We start from the raw sequence: 14,265 nt of genomic DNA, 5'->3' as shown, positions 1-14,265 counted from the left end.
AACGACTGAGCGCCGAAGAGAAACAAGAAGTAAGCGAACGCCAGCAGGAGCGGACTTGATGAATAGCAGGACTGTGCGCCGCCCGCCGGACTCCCATCCCGTCTGGATGTGGGAGTGACGGCGTGTGCGGGATAATGGGCTCTAAACCTGGACGCTAATTCGTTTTGCCGAAGAGGGCGTTTAATTCTATTTGTTATGATTAATTGTGTTGATTAAAGGCAAAAGTGTCCTATTAGGGTTTAATGTATAGAGTACAGAGGTAATAAACATTAAGGTGAAAAGTTATGTTATGGAAGTTTTCTTCTTACAGTCCCATACTCTATAGAGAGCTTAGCTCTTGCATGTACTTGTAATATGTGCCATCAGTGTTTCATCAGTTTGCCAAAATTCATTACAGAACTTCAATACGCTGATGACTGCGCTCTAGTTGCAAAAACGTTACAGCAACTACAAGAAATGTTGAACACATACATATACCTGGGCATATGAGGCTTTGGGTCTTAAGCTGAATATCGAAAAAACTAAAATTGTGTGCACTCCCCGGAAGGTCATGACAATGCTATAAAAATCGGAGAAGAATTATTGGAATATGTAGCGGAATTCAATTACCTCGGCAGTTTGATTTCGGAAAAGGCCAATATCGACTCTGAAATTCAGTACAGGATTAGCAGCGCCTCAAGAGAATTCTGGAAATGAAAAAACAGGCTTTTCTACAATCATGACTTTAGCACAAAAACGAAACTTGCAGTGTACCGAGCAATAATAATCCCCATCATGTTATATGGAAGCGAAACCTGGGTGCCGTACCGCCGCACAGTGTAACGAAATCGGGAAATGCGGGACATTAGCCCAAAAAACAAAAAATTTAATTCATCAAGTTTTTTATATAGATGGATAAAGGACATCCCAGAGCTCCACCATGTGAGATATTTCTTGAGTTGACCTCTTAGTCGGGGAGTTATGGCGGGTTAAAGTTATGGTTTCCTTAATTTACCAAATCTGTACAAAAATTTCATACAATGAAATTTATTATTTTCAGAAGTTTCCTTGTGTTGTTCAATTCCAACAATTTTTTCCGTAATGAGAGGTCTTTTACCAACAACAAACCTGAACAAAATGTCCCAATTTTTTTCAAGTCTAGTTTCTACATGTTTATTATGACTTTCAAAAAAACGCTTACATTCGCGCAAGGTTATATATACAAAATATCATAGAGTGAACCTTCTAGTATACTGTTACATATAAATTTCATCCACCTAGATCCGAACCTGGAAGAAAAAAATAAATTTCTTCGGCAATAATTACGTTTTCCATTGATTCGACCGTAGTTTGGTGACATGAAAGAGACATCTGAACTATTTGTTTCTGTTTAGAAAGGAAATAAAGAAATTATTGCAATATACTCGAGAAAATAGAAATTCCTGCTAAAATAAAACACGTGGTACGAGGTCGGCTTACCTTGGAGGGTTGTAGTCTTCTCCTGGGTGGCCACCCTGTATCTGGATCAGGAACAACTACTCGCACGAGTAAACGGTACCGAATTGGTAAGACCTTTTGAAGATTTAAAATAAAGTTATTTGCGGCGGCGGCGGTTAGCACGTTAAATCGATCTCTGGATAGATGCGGTTCTTGCGGGATCTTTCGATCAAGTGTATTGTGGTCCAAAGGTTAATTGACGCAGGCGTGTTTCAGCCCTTTGGAATAACCTCCCTAGTACCACATATGCGTATACAATAAATAATAGAATAAATTAATATTGAATTTAAAATTAAAAGAGATAAAATTAAATATATTTTGAGAGTTTCCTAAACAGTTTCCCTTTACGGTTGGTATTATATGCCTTCAAGCATTCATATGCTTTTGATTCATGGTGCAGATATTTGTAAACGTTTTCAATTTATACCCATCGGCAATATGTCCGAAGAAGCATCTGAATCAAGAAACAAAGAATTTCGATCGTTGTTTCGAGAGTGGTTGTAAGGAAACTATTGAAGATATATTGCACAACTAGTAAACACTGTATCACACAATTTTATCAATATAAACCTGCGTGTATCTCATATGTATATGTTAGAACTAGATGAACACTTAGGTTCACTTTAACCTATTTTGTTTTTCATGTGTCTCCCTTGTAGAAACGTAATTTTATTTGAACGTGCTGTATGGGTGTCATCATTGACATTAATTAAACATCTTGACTAAATAGTTATTAAACTGAAATCATAAATTTGAAATATTTTTGTGCCAAAAGTTCAACAGAAACTGTTTTATCATCATTTTTTGCAGAAAAATTTATGATTAATTTAAAAAAAAATAAATTTACAAATTTATTATTTCAGTGAAATAACTATCTACTCAACGTGTTTATTTTTCGTCAATAATGACATGTTTTATTTCCATTCTAAATATCTTGAGAACGGTTGCTCGTAGCGATTTTTACAAAGAGATATTTTTTACGTAAAAAGTCTCAGAGATGTATATTTTTTCACTCTGTAGTTTTATACAGGTACGGACAAAAAGTTATTACGCTTCAAAACAGTGAAAACACATGTAGGTGGCGCCCTCTACTAGTAGGAGTCATATTGACATCAAAATCAAATTTCTCATGTCAAAAAATTCCCAGACACCAATTTTCATCCAAATATTGACGTTACTTCAGAAATTATTTGGAAACAATCGAAATAAAAATGAAATTTCTACACCCAGTATCTCTGAAACGAAGCATTATAGGACCTACATTTATACGAACTTTTTTATTTCTTTTTATCTGCAGAATATGCTGCCGAAGTTTCCGGAATACAATTCGGACCACCCTGTATAATGAGAAACAAATAAATTCTGTTAATTCAAACATCCTTATCAAAACCAGATTTATCTACGATGTAATATACTTACGCGAAACAGAAACAAGGAGTAATTGAAAGAAGAAATACAGTTGATTAATAGGAGATGGGCAGGACTCCTCACCGTAATCCTGTCTAGAGATAGGGGAGTGACGCGTGTGCGGAATAATGGCCTTTAAACCTGAAAGTTAATCGATTTAGCCGAAGAAAGCGTTTAATTCTATTTGTTACGGCTAATTGTGTTAATTAAAGCTACAAGTATGTACTTATGGGTTTAATTTTCACAGAAATAGTAAACACAAAAGGTTAAAAATTATGCTATAAATATTTTAACGTGTTTAGAAAGTAAGTGTTTAGAAAAATCAAAACTTAAAAAAAATTAACAAAAATGTTCGAATAAAAAATCTGTTTCTTATTAGGTAGTTTTGTTTAGAACTAATAGAATATTAAGGTTTAGGTACGTAAGATAAAATGCTGATATCTGAATGTAACATATCTCCAGGAACAATGATGTAAATTAGGACACGCTCTTACCTAAATCTGCATTGTGACTAAACGTCAAACAGAAATAAGGAGTAAGCAAATGAAAGGGCATAAATACACTTGATTAATAGGAAAAGGGCAGGGTTCTCCTTCAGCCAGAGTCCTATCTGGACGTGGTAGTGACAGCGTGTGCGAGATAATGGACACTAAACCTCGATGCTAATTGATTTTGCCGAACAAAGCGTTTAATTATATTTATTATAACTAATTCTATTAATTACAGTTAATTAACATCTCCGAATATTAACAATAAACTGTGGTGTTTAAAGATTTAATTTGCACAGAAATAATACATAAAGAAAGCTATGGTATAAATGTTTTAACTTTGGCTTAATTTAGTTCGAAAAGAGACGACTGTGAAAATTGCTAATTAAATATTAATAAATAAATAATTATTTACACTGCAGAAACCAGAAGTAAGAAAACACTGTATAAGAACAGAATTTGTATCAAAATTTATTAAAAATATAAGTACCTAGTATAACAACATACTAAAATAGTAAACACTGATATATCGCCACGATTTGGTGGACCTCGTTTAGTCATTTTTTTCTCCTCTTTTCCTTCCAAGCTGGTTTATTAGCATACTCATTCATCGAGCACTCTGTTGGACTTTGTTGTATTTTATTTCCAGATTAACAATCTCACCCTGAAATTTTATATGAAACTGATTATTGAATATTAAACATATCTGTATATTGATCCATCAATAACTTACCGAATATCAGTGTAAGAAGTTCTTTGAAATGTTTGAATCTTTCTTTCTCTGGTCCATTTAGATTTTTATTATTTCCAAATTAAAAAAAAATTATATTGCAGAGCTAACTCAGCTAACCTCTTTATTATTATATGAGAATATTTGGAGTTTTCATTCATTGGAGTCAAAATTTGGTAAATTGGGTATCGAGTAAGGGAAGAGTCGCTGCTATAATATTAAAAATACTCTTAGGAAGGTGTAACAAGGTAATTAGAAACTTGTACTTACATTAAAATCTCTTTTAAACTACACACAAACAGAACATTTATATAGAGCTTCCGAATGATAAAACAATAATGGCTGCTAACACATACCACTCCTAGAAAGGAGAAAGAAAAGAGGACACATAAGGTCTGTTCGTTTTCCTGTTATTATCGATTCTGAATCGTCCTAGAACTCTCCAGCGCATGCGCAAATGAAATAATGTCTTTATATTTCCTTCTGCGCATACGCATCACAATTCTAGGACGGTTCAGAATCGGTAATAACAGGAAAACGAAAAAAGCTGTAAGATACACTTAGTCGGTGTGTCTACGCTGAGGCTATCCGCGCATGCGCACACCTTCATTTCATACTAGAATGTAGACACAACAGTACACTATTACAAAGTGTCTATATAGATATTTATATTATGTGTATACGTCACATTTTTACAAGGTGTGTACTATAGGCACAACTATGACACGAAGTATCACACATACATATGACTTATACATTGTATGTCTCATATACCGACGTCAGATTTCATCATTTTAATAATTATTTGTTACGTTACAAAAAACTCTTTAGAATCTTGAGTGCATACGGTATACAACTAGTAAACACTGTATAACACAATTCTATCAATATAAACCTGCGTGTATCTCATATGTATATGTTAGAACTAGATGAACACTTAGGTTCACTTTAACATATTTTGTTTCTCATGTGTCTCCTTTGTAGAAACGTAATTTCATTTGGACGTGCTATATGGGTTATATCAAATAAACGTCAAAAAATATGCTAGACGGCAAAATCGGAAGAGTTTTGCATGCTCGGTCTTGATCTTCCTTAAGTCTTATAATACTGGTCTGTCTTGGTCTTGTTCTTACAATAGAATATAGAATGTTTAGGAGGGGAGATAATCACCGCGACCCTGCAGATCTATTGTGTGTTCCTCTTTCTTAAGTTATAACGAGCTACAACTCATCATACAATCTCAGGACTTTAACAAAAGCCAGTACCTGAGACGGCTTTACAGAGGCCAGCTTTCCGTCCTCGACATCAGCCGTACCAAAGATCATGGCACGAACGGTCGCCGTCTTGGCGCACTCAGTGATGAGTTTTGGCGTTTCCCCATTTTCCCTACAGAATCTACATTCGCTGTTGTTCCTGAGCTTCAGCCTACTGAGGTGTTCGTTGAGGAGACAGTGTCCTGTTAGAAACCCCGTGACAATCCAAAGATTGTTTTTACTAAAATCAAGGAAAATCTTTCATTTTTCTCGGTCGTAAGTTTTGAGAAACTTTTTTGAGTGTCTTAGATCATTGGAGGACTCCCATTCCGAGACTCCATTCCGGGTTACGGATGGAGTCTTCCTCCTCAGTTCCGCGTTTAGTTAGTTTCCGCTTGGAGAACAGAACGGTTCTGGTCGAGAGTGTTCGCTTCTTTTCTAGCTAGATCATTTGCTTATTCATTGCCTTCTATCCCTTGGTGAGCTTGACTAGTGCTGCTTAACTATCGTATGAGATGGCTATTTCCTGTTTTCGATAGTTCCTATCTAAGATAAATTGTACGCATCTTTCGATAGCGTAGATTTTTGCCTGAATGATGCTGGGGTAGGTGCCCATTGATTCGGAGTATTTAATTTTCGGCATATATACTCCTATCCCTGTCCCTGCTTTTGTTTTGGTAGCATCAGTATACCACGTTATGGTATGGTCTTTTACATGCTGAGCAAACGTTTCTCCCTTATTCCAATCCTTTTTATTACTCAATACTACAATGGGATATTTCCCAAAGTTGTAGATTTTTGGTATGTCATCCACTAGGATTTGGAGAAGTGGAATTTTCTTTTTGAGAGTGTTCCAAGCCCCTGGCCTGAAAATAATTTTCCCAGTACTGTTTCCGTCAATGACCATTCTAATCATTGATTCTTTTTACAATATACAACACATTCTCTCTTCTTTAACGATAAATTATTTTTCCTCTTCAGTTAATTCGGATTTGTAGACGTCTAGGGAATTTTTAATTTTCCAGATATCGATTTCGATATTTTTTTCTCGATTTTGCTTCGGACAGTTTGCAATTGACCAAAACGACGACAGCACAGAAAAAATAAAAAGCCCGAGAAGCGTTGGAATCGCAATTTTATAGGAATGTGAGAATTGACGTGTGTGCAGGATAACACGGTCCACCTGCGTTTTAATTAAAATTGCTCTAGGGAACTTCATTAGAAATGAGAATTTTGTCAGAATATTTACAATATCTCTATCATTTAGAGTGTTCGCACTGTTAACGTAGTTCTAATTGGCATGCATATACAGTTTTCCAGCAAATAATGTACGCATTGTGGTGCTGTTATTATTAGCGATGGGAACTATCGAATGAATTAGACTATCGAATGGTTACTGAATGAATGATTTCAACTATCGAATGGTTTTATTCGAATAAAATCATTCATTCATTTGTATACTAAAGCATATGTGACAACCTCGCCGTGCGACTAAATGGTTATCGTTGCGCCACGAGCCACGACTATCGAATGCTTTTGATAAATGAAATTTAGTATTCGTTTGATTTTTGTGTGCGTCAGTGCATTATTAGTTCTTCCAAATTTTTATAACTTCGCCTTGTAAATACTATGCAATTTTTGCGTTTATTAAAATATTTAAAATACTAAAATAGTAGTTTTTTTTTAATTGACGATTGTGTGCGATTTGGTCAAAATTTTCGTCGAAAATTTGTGTGATTTTCCATAGCCCGATCTTTCAATTATTTAATTTTATATGGTATATTATGGTTAGGTTAAATTGCATTTTTTAATGGGAAATTTTGAGAAGTAGCAATTTTTAAGAGAGATGAGATGAACTTACAATTAATTTTAAAAATACATATTTGTATTTTAGATGTTTTAATAATATGAATTAGTTGAACTTAATAATCATATTTAAGTAATGTGGTTATCGAACTCAAATTTTGGAAAAAATTTTCGAAAAAAAAATTGAAAAAATTAAATTGAAAGTTTTACACGTGCCAATTTAAAAAAAAGTTAACAATATTTGTATTTTGTTTATGCTAATTCTCTTACATGTAGTTTTTTGCGAAGAAATATTTCATTTATTTTTTAAAGTAAATGCCAGTAAAAGTAAATATTATTTTTAAATAGTAATATAAAGTAATAAAAAGTAATATAAATAATTTTGATTTCTAATTTTTTATTTATATTTTCCTTCCATTACACTGCATGCTTAGAAAATTAATAAATGTTTATATTTCATGACTTTAAAATTTGTTGTTAATATAACAAATTAGTTCTGTAATTATTATTATTTAATAAACCAACGTTGCCATTTAGAGACTATATTATTTTTAAATAGGATCTAATATAAATACTTTTGACTTCTATTTGTTGTTTATATTTTGTTACTACTTAAAAAAAATGTTTATATTATTAAATGATTTTAAATTTTGTTGTTAATAGGTATAACAAATTATTACTGTTATTATTATTTATTAAACCAGTCTTTGCTTAAAAACATTAAAAATCATTTTCCTACATCCAAAATAAAAAGTATTATTGCAGTGTAACAACAGAATATTAATAAAAAAAATGCAAAACATATAGACATACTATCCCTAACTAACTAATGCTAAAGAATAATATTCTTTGCTTATACCAACTAATACGAATATATGGCAACAGCGCCCTTCATAATGTATTTTCTGTGTAAATACTAGCACCTCAATAAAAAAAATAATGTGTCCTTATCTATATTTGACTCCGCAAAAAATCAAAGATGCCGGCTTCTTTCATAGCATTTTCTAGGAAAGAAACCTACGTCGCCGGACGACAACTAAAATCCAGTTTATATTTCATTAAAATCGATCCTGACGAATAAATGAATTTGATAAATGAATGAATTTTAATATATGAATGGTTTTTGCTGCCGAATTACTAGAATACAATATTTCAAGGCAAATGACGCATCTATTCGATAATTTTTATTCGAATAGTTTTCGACGAATGTTTTTTTACTAGCTATCGAATTATTCGAATGAATTGCAACTATCGAATGTTTCGATAGTATTCATTCGATAGTTCCCACTACTAGTTATTATTGGCAACATTAATGGGAAATTTTATTTTTTGGAGCTGAATTTTATTAGCCGTGAAGTTTATGACGTAAATTGGATTAAAAAACGATGCATTTTCAAATATCGCCTCTGTGTGATAAAATCGTAAAAATGGACAGAATAATGGCATGTATTTATTATTATACAGGGTGAGTCTTAAATAATTGCAAATATTTTCAGGGCTGGTAGATCTTGATAGAATAAGGAACATAACATAAGTAAAATTCATCAGAGAACTTCAATACCTTGATGATTGCGCTCTAGTTGCAAAAACATTACAGTAATTACAAGAACTGAATTAAACAAAAAATTGAACTAAAATAATGTGCACTCCCCCGGAAAATCATAAAAAGTGCTGTAAAAATCGGAGAAGAACTACTGGAATATGTAGCGGAATTTAATGACCTCGGCAGTTTGATTTCGGAAAAGGCAAATATCGACTCTGAAATTCAGCACAGAATTAGCAGCACCTCAAGGGCATTCTGGAAATTACAAGACAGGGTTTTCTACAATCATGACTTGAGCACAAAAACGAAACTTGCAGTGTACCGAGCAATAATAATCCCCACCATGTTATATGGAAGGGAAACCTGGGTGCCGTTCCTTTTTTTTGTGAGGGGGTGGTTGAAAAATCTTTTATAGACGAATAGTGATCATTTCCATAACCATCTTGGGAGAGACGGTCATAGAAATAACCCCTAGACAGTGTGGGAGTCGGTGTTGATACCCACTAAAAAAAGTCCACCTCCGAGGAATCAGCCGCCGAAGAATGGTCAGCTATTATTCCTGCTAATATGTGGGGAAGAAAAAAAAGGGGGGGTGTGTGTTAGAAGAATGGTTTTAAGATTGTAATCGAAGATTTTTAGGGTACTATTGGGGATAGTACCGATTTTCTCGTAGAACTTCAAGGCACGATCCCGAAGGTATTTGGGGATGGGGGCGATGCGTAGGTCGGTACGGATGTCAGAGTTGCGTATATACCAGGGCGCTTTGGTGATATAGCGGAGGATTTTGTTTTCACAAACTTGAAGTCTGTGAATTTGGCTGTCGGAAGCTCTACACCATACTGGGGCTGCATAGAGGAGCTGAGGGCGAATGACTGTTCTAAACAGCAGGACTTTATTTGAGAGGGAGAGAGTGCTCTTTTTGCTGAGGAGGCCATGAAGGCTAGCATAAGTGGCATGGGCACCAGAAATTTTCTTGCTGATATGAGGGATCCAGGATAGCCGACGGTCTAGTGTGACTCCGAGAACTTGGCGGTTTCCCCCCAAGGGATCTCTTCGTCGTCTATGACTAGCGGAGGAGGTGGTGGGAGCCTCATTCGTCCGGAGACGAACAAGGTTTGAGTTTTTGCTGCATTGATTTTGATTTTCCAATGGGAAAACCAATCAAGCAGCTCGGCTATGTGGGGTTGGAGCTTGCTCTGGATTCCATTGCTCGAGGCAGTGGAGTAGAGACAAGCGTCGTCTGCGAACGCAAAACGAGTCTCCAGGGATTTGGGGATATCGGATGTGAAGGTATTATAGAGTGTGTGCGACAGGACGGAGCCCTGTGGCATCTCCGCCTCTATAGCGCGATGAGTGGAAAGAGAGTCACCGATGCGGACCTGGAATCTCCTATCGACAAGAAAGGATTTAATAATGAGAGTGATCTGTTGGGGAAAGTGGAAAACGTGGTGAAGTTTGTACACAAGGCGCTCGTGCCAAACCTTGTCAAAGGCCTTCTCATGTCAAACATGACAAGACCAGTGCCTCGCCTGGCGTTTAAGCCCTGCGTAACACACTTGCTGTTCGCAGGAGAGGGATTGGCTAAATCCGAACTGCTCCTGGGGGATGATCTCGGCACTAGCCAAGAAGTCGTTAATTCTAGAGAGAATAACCTTCTCAGCCAGTTTCGAGAGGGAGGAGAGGAGGGTGATGGGGCGCCAGTTTTCTGGGAAAGTGAGGTTCTTATTTGGCTTTGGGATTAGGATAATTATGGCTAGTTTCCAAACGTTTGGAAAATATCTGAGGGGTATTATCTGATTAAGGATGGTGGTAAATTGAGTTATAAGAACCTCGGGGAGGAGTTTCAGTGCGATGTCGTTTACTTGGTCGTGACCTGGGGCTTTTCTGCTGCGCAGTGTGGAGACGATGGACGAAATTTCTTTAGGGGCTGCTGGGGGGATGGGGGCCTCGAGAGGGGGAATGGGGGCTACGAAGTTTTCGTAGAATTCTTCTACAACTTCATCGAAATCGATGTCGTCATCGGGATTTCGGTTTGGACGGAATTGGCGTTCTAACGAGTCGGCAAAGGCCTCTGCCTTCGCCACATCGGAACAGACCACTCCGTTCAAGCCGTGAATTGGGGGGACGTAGCGAGAGTTGGTGTTTCTCATTCGCTTTTGAACCTTCCAAAGCGACTTTTTATCGTCCTCAAGCGTAGATAGGAAGCTCTCCCACCTTTCATCTCTGAAAAGTTTGAGCTCTTTCCTAATCTCGCGCACCAGACTGTTAATCTGTCGCTTTAGATTGGGGTCGAGAAGGGCACGATACTGGCGTTTGAGCCAATTTTTCTCGCGAATGAGGGCTCGGATGTGAGGGGGGGCTAGAAATGGGTTGTTTGGATTATTTGGCACTGTTGAAGTGCTATGTTCTATGGCTTGGGTTATGGCTGAAGTGAAGGTGGTGACCGCCGCCTCGAGCGAGGCGGCGCGGCGTCCGCGTTGCGCGGTAGGGCGGGCGGGTGTTCTTGGAGAGTTTTGGCAATCACGTATGGGGCTTTTCAGTCATAGAATAGCTCATGAAGGAAACGTCTTGCGTAACCATCTTCTGATGTGTGTCAAATACTCGTAGAGTAATGGCAGTAGGTAGGTAGGTTTTCTTCCAAACCAAACCAAAACCTTATGATCGTGTTTCTGGGGTTGAAATATTCTATCCGTAAAAATATTTGTTCTTATTTAAGACCCTGTATATTTATATATTTACATGGATTTAGAACCGCGGTGCTCGGCTTTCTTTAAAAAATGGAGTTGAAACAGGGGGTAGGCAGAACACGTTCGGTGAATACAAAGTAGAAAGACGAGATTCGGTCGCCATAAAAAAGTAGTAGTGCAGGATAATGCAGCTAAAGTCGAGGCCCTAATTGATTTTTACCACGATTTGCATAACGGAGCAGCGTCGGACTCCGAGCAGCGTAGACTGTTTTCGCTCGATTAACTTAATTTGCGATAATAGTGCTAATAGAAATGCAAATAGAACAAGCGCACTAGTGATACAGGGTGGTTGTTGTATTGTATGTTACTTGTATTCTTCCTTCGAGGAGTTTGGTATGTTAACCCATACAGCACACTTCGTCCCAGGGACGTACATTTTATGTCCATTTTACGTCGGTACGTCCCGGGACCAATTAGGGATGTACTATGTACGTACAAAAGTGTACGTACATAGTACGTGCCCCATGTATCCATGTATGTACTATTTATATACGTACATTGTAGGACTTCACTACGGACGTACATGCGAGTACGTACTACGTACGTATCTTGAAAATTTTTGACAACGCATTACAAAATGTTATTTAATTTTAATATCGTGACTGGATTATTTTGGTCAGATATACCCAATAATAATAAATGGACTGGATCAGTGGATCTTTTCTAGGCTAACGTTAATTCAAGTCACTCTAACCTCTACTTCTTTTATTAATAAATCTAACCCGACCGCTATAAAAAATGATTTCCTAAATTATCCAATGACCATAATGCATGACAGCCTTTGAAGAAATCTGATGGTTTAAAAATGCAATATATTATGCAATCAAGCCTAACAGGAAAATTATGCAGTCCTATGTTTAAATTTCCCGCTAAGTTATTCGTTCACATTCGAGTCTTGTCGGAATCGGAAGTCGGGCGTTTTCTAATGGCGTTTTCGATTGGCAGAGCTAGTGCGCACGTACGCACTCAGTGTATTTCCGTCTTTTATTAATCAACGTTAAAAAATAAAAACAACAGTACACTGAGAGCAGACGAGCGCACCTACTCCGATCCAGTTTTCGATTGTGTTGTGTGAGTGGGTGTCATGGTGGCCGTAGGTTGTTCGGCTTCCGGCTTGTTTTCTTTTGTCGTTGTCTTCGTTGCTCGTTGTTTCAAGCTAAGTTAAAGTTTAATAATATAATGTGGCGCAAAGATACTTCTAGCAAATATTACAAATGTTCAAATTAAGCGGTTTGAAAGAGCTCTTCAAGAGAGGCTCCATACCCTAATCAAAATAGACAGCCTGCTTCATTTAATCAGGCATCTTTCCTTCAATCTTGTAATGATCAACATAGCACATCAGATGTTTCAGTTCTTGATTTGCAGTCTGAAGATTCTCTGCCACATCTTAACATTAGCGAAACTGAAACAGATAACCCTCGAGGTAACTTATGTTGTGTATCTCAAAGTGGGGAATCATCAGATGAATTACATGACACTGCCACATCTAATGTGACTATTTCACCTAGCACAGTCACAACCTCGAATGATTGAGAATCGGCTCATTCAATTTTTTCAAAACAGAGGCAAGAATTAAATATTTGAATACTTAGTTTTCTTTTTGTATTTTTTAGTTAGAAGCAGTTCGAGAATAAAAAAATGAAATATCTATCAACCTCCAATAAAAGACAGAGATGAGCCAGACTCACGGGTGTATCAAGACATAAGGGATGACCCCGTACCTGAGTTTTTATATTAATAAATATTTTAAGCTGACTTCCATTGAATTATTTCTAATTAAATTCCTAGGTCGTATACGTCGTTGAAAAATATACGTCCATAGTACGTACATTGTACGAACTTTCGATCATTTTACATCCAGTTTTGGTCCGGAACAAAACATAAAATGTACGTACCTGGAATGTACGTACATGCGACGTACATAGTACGTACTTTACCACATCCCAGGGACAACACGGGGACGTACAAAGCGTTGGAAAATGTACGTCTCTAGTACGTACATAGTACATACCTGTACGTACTTGTACGTACCAGGGACCTGACGTTCGTCCCAACATTACGTACCGTGGCTGTATGGGAAGCCCTGACGCGTATGCTGCAGTTAGGTCTATAAATACAACTGACGATTTCTCTTGCTTTTTGGAATCCCGCCTCTATGATGGTGGTGAGACTCACAACTTGGTCGCAGCAGCTTCGATTTTTTTCTAAAACTGGCCTGCTCTATGGGAACGTGATGCATAATTGCGTCTGATATATGCGACTGTAAATAAGCCTTTCCAGCAAATTGTGAAAGGAAGCTGAGCAGTGCTATAAGTCTAGAACTCTCCGGTTTATCTCTAACTTTACCGGGCTTTAATAATGAGATAATTTTTGAATTTTTGAGTTCAGTTGGTAGGGCCGATACTGGCGAGCGTACAGTGCGTGCATGCACGTAGGCGCAACATTTTGGAGGCCCAAAATCGAAGTGTTAATCAGTACTTTGTAACAAAAAACCGATACGCTTTCTTGTTAATAAACAAATACTTAAACATACATCATAGGATAAAGTTTGCTTAGAGTCTTTTTTGCGTGCTTTATTGCAAAAAGGGCACACCAAAGAATGCTGCATGTAGGCGCCCGATACCCCAGGAACGGGCCTGTCAGTTTTGGTATGTTGGCTGTGTGAAGAATCTCAAAGTAGAATTTAGCTAGCCAGCTTTTTGCTACAGATCTACAGTGCGACAAGAATTCAACATGTATTCCGTCATATCCAGGCGCTTTCCCAGATTTCTCTTATTGCATTTTCTACTTTTTCTTTTGATATGACAGGTCCTGC

This window comes from Sitophilus oryzae, unplaced genomic scaffold (genome assembly GCF_002938485.1).
Source record: "Sitophilus oryzae breed Bouriz unplaced genomic scaffold, Soryzae_2.0 scaffold_1512_pilon_pilon, whole genome shotgun sequence".
Classification (NCBI taxonomy): Eukaryota; Metazoa; Arthropoda; class Insecta; order Coleoptera; family Curculionidae; genus Sitophilus; species Sitophilus oryzae.
The sequence above is the reverse complement of the archived record's forward strand: the minus strand, read 5'-3'. Positions refer to the sequence as shown.